This window comes from Delphinapterus leucas, chromosome 1 (assembly GCF_059928025.1).
Source record: "Delphinapterus leucas isolate spDelLeu-1000000601 "Yukka" chromosome 1, BTC_Dleu_Yukka2, whole genome shotgun sequence".
NCBI lineage: Eukaryota > Metazoa > Chordata > Mammalia > Artiodactyla > Monodontidae > Delphinapterus > Delphinapterus leucas.
Window position 1 is genome coordinate 29,790,728 of NC_143129.1, and position 8,890 is coordinate 29,799,617.

An 8,890-nucleotide genomic window follows, 5' to 3' on the forward strand; every position below is an offset into this window, starting at 1 on the left:
GGACCTCGAGGCAGTGCCTGTGGACTTTCCGCAGAGTGATGGTGGCAACAGCAACGCTTTACCCAGAGTTTGCTAAATGAGTTCATGTCTTAATGCCTTTAATCCTCATACACTAGGAGGTAGAATGATAATTCCTGGAGGAGAGTTTGGCATCTACTTGATGAGGGAAGAAAAAGAGTTAGTGGGAGGCCCATGGCCACACTCTGTGATGTTACTTCACCCCAGAACCCCCCAAACCTTTGATCACATCAGCCCAACCCTGAAACAGTGTTACGTGCAGATGACTTACAGAAGCCAGGGATGTGAATTTTATCTTCTCTCCTCCATCCTGCTCAGTATTCCTTGTGTCCTTTCAGTATGAACAGTTGTGTCTTTGTTTAGATCTCAGAAATGTTCTCATATTTCCTCTGTTCTCTCTTTTAGGTATTTGTTTGTTTGTTTGTTTGTTTGAGACTGCTGTTAGATCTTTCAAATTGTTCCTTATTGTCTCTAAACTATTCACTTGTGCTCTCTCTTTGTCTCTCCTCCTGCCTATATTCTAATTTATCTTTCAGCCTTCCAACACTTTATTTTTTGGCAATTACATTTTTAAAAATTAAGTGACATATAATATATTAGTTTCAGATGTGCAACATAATGATTTGTATTGTTAAAAAAACAAAATTTAACTGAGTACATGTAAAGATCTAATTGGCTTTACTCAATGATTTTTTAATCAGGCAGCATCCCATCTAGCGGACAGAAAGGAGGTCTGAACTGCGGTACAAAATGGAAGACTTCTGTAGGCAGAAGGAGACAGGACAAGGAAGTTACAAGCAGAGAGTGGATTGTTTCAGGGAAGGTCGCCTGCCTTTGGGGGATGGCAGGGGTCTAGCTGGCAGATGACCTCAGTAGTGCTGACCAGGAAATTTCAGACAGACTGGTTAAGATTACAGTTCTGGACAGGCTGACTGCAATTAGGTTAGACATTAAGTCTCGGTTTGGTGATGTGGGCTTAGCACAAGTGACTCTATTTTGGGCCTATTGTCTCTTTTTTAAGAGTATATATTGTGAAATGATCACCACAATAAGCCTACTTAACATCCATCACCACACACAGTTAACAGAATTGTGTGTGTGTGTGTGATGAATGGCATCATATTTTTTAAAATTTCCCGGAAGTGTTCACCTCTACTTGTTCCTTTCTCACAGCTGACCTGTTAATGTTTTGACATAGATAATATCATCTCAGATCTCTCTGGAAAAATTAATCAGTTTTAAAAGTTTTCTACTCTCTGAATCCTCCCAGTTTTCTTGGGGGTTATCTTTTTCTTCATCTGCTCATCCTTTTCTTTTTTATACCTGCTCTAAAATGGCCAATGATCCCTGCTTGATGGCTCATATTTAGGGATGAAGGACTGGAATAGGATCAGGGAGTGACTTTCCTTTGCAGATGTAGGAGTCGGGGTGGGTTGGGGAATTGTTGTCAACACTCCTTGCCCCCCACTGGCTTCCCCACCAGAAGCCTGATGATGCACCTTGACCCATTGCTGCCCCCTCCCCTCCCCTTCGTCCCCTCCTCCCTCCTCCTCCCCTCCCCTCCCTTCCCCTTCCCTCCCCCTCCCTCCCCTCCCCCTCCCTCCCCTCCCCCTCCTCCCCTCCCCCTCCCCCTCCTCTCTCCCCTCCCCTCCCCCACCCCATCCCCCCCATACTGGAACATCCCCCACAGTGCACAGGAGCTGCCTGCTCTCAATCCTCATCTCAGGCTGGCTGCTGAGGGAACCAGATTAAGACAAGACCTGCCCCAGCGTAACCAATGTCTCCCTCTACCTTCTCATTAGGCTAAGAAATTGTATCTTCCTAAAGCAAATACACATGGGATTCTCCTATAGTCATAGTTTCCTGACAAAAGAAGAGTGTAATACAATAAAATGTATGGCTGTTTGGGGCCTAGAGAGTCGATTTATAGTCAGCTACCCACAGCCATGACCAGCTGGCCAATTTACCTCTTTGGACCCCAGTTTCTCACATTTATAAAATGAAGGGTTTGAAACACATTAGTGATTCCCAAACTAGTGATTTGAAGAGTAGTAAAAGTGATCCAAATGGTATTTTAACAGTTTTTAAAAAGCTACGGCAAGGCCACTCGAACTATTAGCTAATAACCACAGCGAGTCTGGTAGACCAGAATTAAACATGGCGGGGGCGGGGGTGACACAGGGCTCTTGGGAGGGAGGAAAGTGGGACCCTTGGCATGAGGGGAACTCTGCCTGCCCTTCAGCCCCTGGCCTGGGACTTGGTTAATTGTCCCAGGCTCATCCCTACTGGTCCTGGCCCTGTGCATTGAGGGTAGTTGGAGGGGCTGGTACAGGCAGAGTTGTCAGTTGTCACCACAGACAGAGACTTTTCTCGGCATGATCTGCCCTGGTTCAGGAGGAAATTAATTTATTCATACCAGAGAACTTGCTACCTCCTTGGTGTATTCCAGGCAGCATGGAGATATAGAAATTAAAAGATTCAGGGCTCATGGGGCTTGGAGTCTGGCCACTAAAAGAATTTTTAGTTTCCAGAGCACAAATCAAACCCAAGAGGGCTGCAGTGGCAAAACAGACAGCAAAGCAGAGCTGGTCAGAGGCATGGGTGCTGGGGCCTCAGAGTGCTACCTGAGATCCCTGAGGGAAAGGTGACCCTCCCTGATTCCAGATGGCCCTGGTGCAGAATGAGGGGGACTTATTTTACACCATGTTTCCAGATGTGAAAAAATACAGAAAACCACCAGGATGCTGTAGCTACAAGTATCTGAAGGCCTTAGTAGAGGACTTTTTTTTTTAATTGTTTAAATTAAATTAAATTGTTTAAATTGGGGTAGGTCTTGCTTTAATTTAAGCGCCAATGGACTTAAACAGTCAGGAGTTTGTTATCTCACATGACAAGAAGTAGAATATGGTGGTTCTGGGTTTGGTTTATTCAGCAGTTCAACGAAATCATCATTGATTATTGTTTCATTCTTTCCATTTTCTTCTCTGGCATTCTCACCTGTGCCGAGCCAGATGCAGAGGGAGAGAAGAGGGGAGGGGGAGAGAGAATGAATATTCCTGTGTCATTTTTTAAGGTCAATGCAAATCAATCTTAGGAGCCCCCTGGGTAGATTTCCCCCTAAATCTCATTGGCCAGAATTGTGTCACATCCTGACACCTAAACCAATCACTGGTTTAGTGTGGGATTGCCATGGCCAGCCTAGACCAATCAGAACTTAACCCTGAGTCTCACGGGGGAGGGGTGGATATCTGAATAAAAGTGGAGTTCTGTTAGTTAAGGAAGAAATGGCAGAGGAGCAGGGAAGGTTCTAGATAGACAACTAACAGTGTTTGCCACAATAACTTCCTTACTTTTTCTGTAACTTAAGTCCCATTGTGCCTATTGTTAGAAAATAAAACTGATAAACTCAGTTTTATGAATTGTCATCGTCTCCCTTCTTCTTGGAGTAGCACCTAATGTGAAGGGATGGGGGAACCACTAGTCCTTGATTGGCACCTATATGCTTTGATTTCTTTTTATTTTTAATTGTGGTAAAAAAACATAACATAAAATTTACCATCTTAATCATTTTCAAGTGCAGAGTTCAGTAGTGTCAAGCATATTCACATTGTTGTGGATTAAATCTCCAGAATGTTTTCATCTTGCAACCCTGAAACTCTGTACCCACTGAACGACTCCTCATTTTTCTCTCCCCGCCAGCCCCTGGCAACCATCGCTCTACTTTCTCTATGATTTTGATTGCTCTAGATAACTCATCTAAGTGGAATTCATACAGTATTTCTCTTGTTGTGGCTGGCTTATTTCTCTTAGCATAAAGTCCTTCAAGTTCATCCATGTTGTAGCATGTGACAGATTTCATTCCTTTTTGTGTTAAATAATATTCCATTGTATGTACATTCCATATTTTCTTTATCTATTCAGCTGTCAATGAGCATTTGGATTGCTTCTACCTCTTGGCCATTGTGGGTAATGCTGCAACGCACATAGCTGTGCAAATATCTCTTTGAGATCTTGCTTTCAATTCTTTGGGATATATACCCAGAAGTGGGACTGCTGGATCATATGGTAATTCTATTTAATTTTTTGAGGAAACAGCATCCTATTTTCCATAGCGGCTACACTATTTTACATTCCCACCAACATTGCACAAGAGTTTCAATTTCTCCACGTCCTCACCAATGCTTGTTATTTTCTGTTTTGTTTTGTTTTGTGTTGATAGGAGCCATCCTAATGGGTGTGAGGTGATATCTATTTGTGGTTTCGATTTGCATTTCCCTAATGATTAACAGTGTTGAACATCTTTTCATGTGCTTGTAAGCCATTTGTATATCTTCTTTGGAGAAGTGTCTATTATATTTCTTTGTCCATTTTTCAATCAGATTATTTGGTTTTTTGTAGTTGAGTTGTAGGTGCTCTTTTCATATTCTGGTTATTAAACCACTTATCAGATATATGATTTACATATATTTTCTCCCATTCTCTAGGTTGCCTTCACACTTTGTTGATTGTTTCCTTTGATGCACAGAAGTTTTTAAGTGTGATGAAGTCCCATTTGTCTCTTTTTGCTTTTGATGCCTGTACATTTGGGTCATATCCAAGAAATCATTGTCAAATCCAATGGCATGAAGCTTTTCTCCTATGTTTTCTTCTAGGGGTTTTATAGTTTGGGGGTCTTATGTAATCCATTTTGAGTTAATTTTTGTGTATGATGTAACATTAGGGTTCAACCTCATTCTTTTTCATATGGATGTCCAGCTTTCCCAACACCATTTGTTGAAGAGACCATCCTTTTCCCATTGTCTTGGCACCCTTCTCATAGATCATTTGACCATATACACAAGGGTTTATTTCTGAGTTCTCTATTCTGTTCATTTATCTGTCTTTATGCCATACAACACTGTTTTGATTACTGTAGGTTTTTAGTAAGTTTTGAAATCAGGAAGTACAAGGTCTCCAACTTTGTCCTTTTTCAAGATTGTTGTGGCTATTTGGGGTCCTTTGAAATACCATATGAACTTTTGAACCATATGAAAAAAATAGGATGTTTTTTCCTATTTCTGCAAAAAATGTCATTGGGGTTTTGGTAGGGATTGCGTTGAATCTGTAGATCACTTTGGGTAGTATTGACATCTTAACACTATTAAGTCTTCCAGTCCATGAACATGGATGTCTTTCCATTTATCTGTGTCTTCTTTAATTTCTTTCAGCAATGTTTTGTAGTTTTGCCTCCTGGATTAAGTTTGTTCCTAAATATTTTATTATTTTTGATGCTGTTATAAATTGGATTGTTTTCTTAATTTCCTTTTTGGATTGTTCATGGTTAGTCTACTTTGGTTTTGACTGAGATAATCTCTGGCCTTAGGATGCATACCCTCTCAGTTTCTCCCTCCCTGCCCCTCTGCTGGCTTCCGTGCCCTTCTCCGGGCACAGGAAGGGTGCTGCTCTCTGGGACCACAGAAAACCCAGAGGAATCTTGGGTCCTTCTGCCTGTACCTCCGTGTGGCCACCTCTTCCCTTGAGTGTCCATATGCCAGGTAGGACAAGGACCTCTGAGCACCTGTGGTCCCCAGGGTCCTGGGCAGGAGGGGGCAGGTCCCCTCTGTTATCTGGGGTTCAGCCACCTCCTTTAGAGAGAAACCTAATGAGGGAGAAGAGGGGGGCAAAGGGGCCTGGGCTCTTCCCACAGACTCTGCCGGAACCTCTTTCTGTTCATCTCCTCTTGCACACCCTTCTCTCCCTCAGCCTGGAGAGAATTTAAAAATCTTGTCTCTGATGGAGAAACACTGACTCTCCCAATTTTTCTGTCTCACATCAGTCCAGCTGTTTTAAATGTAAAAGAAAAAAAATTAGAAGGCTTTCCTATCTATTTCTGTGGAAGTTTCCTCTTGGAGTAGAAGTCACCTAGGGTGCTTCCCTTCCGGGCTTCCCTGACCTTGGGCTCTTGAGCTGATAGAGGAGGACCCTGAGTCAGGACTAGTCTCAGAATGTGGTTCCAGGGCCCCCTAGAGTCAAGACTATTTCACAATAATACTAAGATATTCTTTGCCTCTTTCATTCTCCTTCTCTCACGAATGTGTGCTAGAGTTTTCTAGAAGTTTCATGACACTATACTGCAAGGGACTGAATGCAAGAGAAATGAGAGTCCAGCTGTCTTCTGTTGAACTACTGTATTCTATTAAAGAGAATTGTAAAAATGTAAATAAATGCCACTCGTTTTATTAAAGTTTCCTTTTGTTTTGCAAAATACACCTCTTTTGATAACTATGTTATTTATGTTAACATGAAATGTTTATTGTTACTTCTAAAAGAACTGACACATCAATATTTTTAAAATATTCTCAGTTGTAATTTCTAGGAGAGAATCAGTCACATAACAAAAGGTCTTTGGGGTCCTCAATAATTTTTGTGAGTGTAAAGGGGTACTGGGACCAAAAAGTTGGAGGACCACTGCCTCCCCTCACCCCCCCCACACACACACAAGGCTGCTACTTTCACCTGGTGGCTATCAGTTCAACTGTCCTTCCCAGCCTCTCAAGGGTTTGAATTTCCTCTTCTGCTATCTCTGAGCCAGGATGGCCACATGAGGGCAGCAGATTCTGCCAGAAGCCACCGTGAGGCCCTCTAGCCCCGGTGTTCAGGGTTCAGCCTGCAGCACTGAGCTCCTGTTGGGCGTCTGGCCAGTGGTGCTGGGGAAGCAAAGGTGATAAACCCAAGTCCTTGCCTGTAGAAGGTGCAGCACCCCTGTGCTCCCTCCCAGTGAGCCGAGGAGCCAGGAGAGGACTAGGTTTGATCCAGGCCCAGGCCAGACACGGACCACATGGCAGAGGTTGATATGTTTGGGAATGAACATTACCTCGATGTCGAGCTGAGCCGAGAAGCCCATTTTCCAGGTTCTCAGCTTTAATCTGGACGTGCTCCTTCTCTTCAGCACTGCCCGCAAGGAAGGAGGATCCTGCCCTCCTTACTGTTAAGTAGCGTGTAGTTAACACAATAAAGGGGTAAGTAAGGCGAGAGAGGGAGCAAAGGAGTTCTTCTCTCCTTTTATCGCATCTTGGATGAAGGTAGAGGTAAAGGGCATATGTGAAGGGCCTCATTTTTCAACAGCCGTGGAAACCTCTAGCAAAGGAAAAAGAGAGCCTGTGGTCACTTAATACAGACAATCCTCTCACTTTCTGTTAGCTAATGACCTCTTCCCAACAACCTTAAAGCAACCTGGCATGAATAGCTGGCTTGAACATTGGTCAGTAGAAAAGGCATAAGATCTAAATTTGTAAGACAAGCCCTCAAGTCCCAAGTCTCCTGGCTTCTGGACTGTGTTTTCTCCCTTCTACTATTATGCCAACCCCACATTGTTTTTTTTCCCCTAAATAGTCATCATCATATTTAGTCAACCCACTGATACACAAAAAATCAGCAGTTTCTGCTGAAGCATGGCCTAGCAGTTAAGAGCAGGGTTTTGGAGAGCAGGCAAAGTTGTATTCCTGGTTCCACCATGTGTTAGCTGTGTGAACTTGGGGAAGTAGCTTAACCTCTGAGCCTCAATTTTCTCAACTGTAAAAAAGGGGTGATGAAATGTCATAGGGTTACTGTGAGAATCATGTGACAGGTATCTAAAGTGCTCAAATCAGTGGGTGGCTCATAGTAAGTGCTCAATAAACAGTAGCTGTAAACTTCACTGCATTTGAAATTCACAACTTTTTCAGATGTCAGGGTCAGAAAGAATCTCAGAAATCATGTAATTCAGTATTTCCTAAAATGTGTCCAAAACACTCTCTTCCCTCAAATGTTCTAAGCAAAAGGGTTCTGTGGCCAAGTATGATGGGGATTCAAAACTCAGGGTAGTGTATTAAAGGCTCAGAGAAGTCACAGAGTATAAAGAAACCTGTTGAATGTCGACAGCATTTTCCAGCATTTGTCAACAGATTTGACCACAGAATCCTTTTCATACATCGCCTCTTAAGTTCCAGGTTGCTAGTATGGGCACAGCACATCCTAACCATCTACCAATGCAGAAATCTGTCCTATGATTCCAATCAGTAATCGAGCAGACTCTGTTGGAACACCCAGAGACAAGGAGCTTGATCACCATGAACAATCATAATGGCCAATAGGTAACACTTATGGAGGGTTTGCCATGTGCCAGGCACTATGATGAGCACTAGACACGCATCAGCTTATTTAATTCTTTTTTTAAAATATATTTATTTATTTATTTATGGCTGTGTTGGGTCTTTGCTGCTTCGCACGGACTTTCTCTAGTTGCGGCGAGCAGGGGCTACTCTTCTTTGGGGTGTGTGGACTTCTCACTGCAGGGGCTCTAGGCGCGTGGGCTTCAGTAGTTGCAGCACGCGGGCTCAGTAGTTGTGGCGCACGGGCTTAGTTGCTCCGCAGCATGTGGGATCTTCCCGGACCAGGGCTCGAACCCGCGTCCCCTGCATTGGCAGGCGGATTCTTAACCACTGTGCCACGAGGGAAGTCCCTATTTAATTCTTATAGTAACACTAAGAGTTATTATCTCCTTTTACAGGTGAAGAAACTGAGGCTTAGAAGAGCTAAGTAACTTGCCCAAGGTCACATGGCTAGAAAGTTCCAGAATGCAACTCAGGTTGGCCTCTTACTCAGCCTTCCTCACCCCGGTACTACTTCCTACAGCCGCTCAATCATCTCTGACTGTTGGAAGGCCCTTCCTTGTGTTGAGCTGAGGCCCAGTTCCCATCACTCCCCTTTCTCCCAGGTGTACACACAGCAGTTTCTGTTCTAAACATGTTCTGTAGCCATTGTTTCTAGAACTTTATTCACTTTGCTCCTTTTTCTCTCGACTCGCTCAAGTACTCCAGCATCCCTTTTGGACTGAAATACCCAAAACTGAATA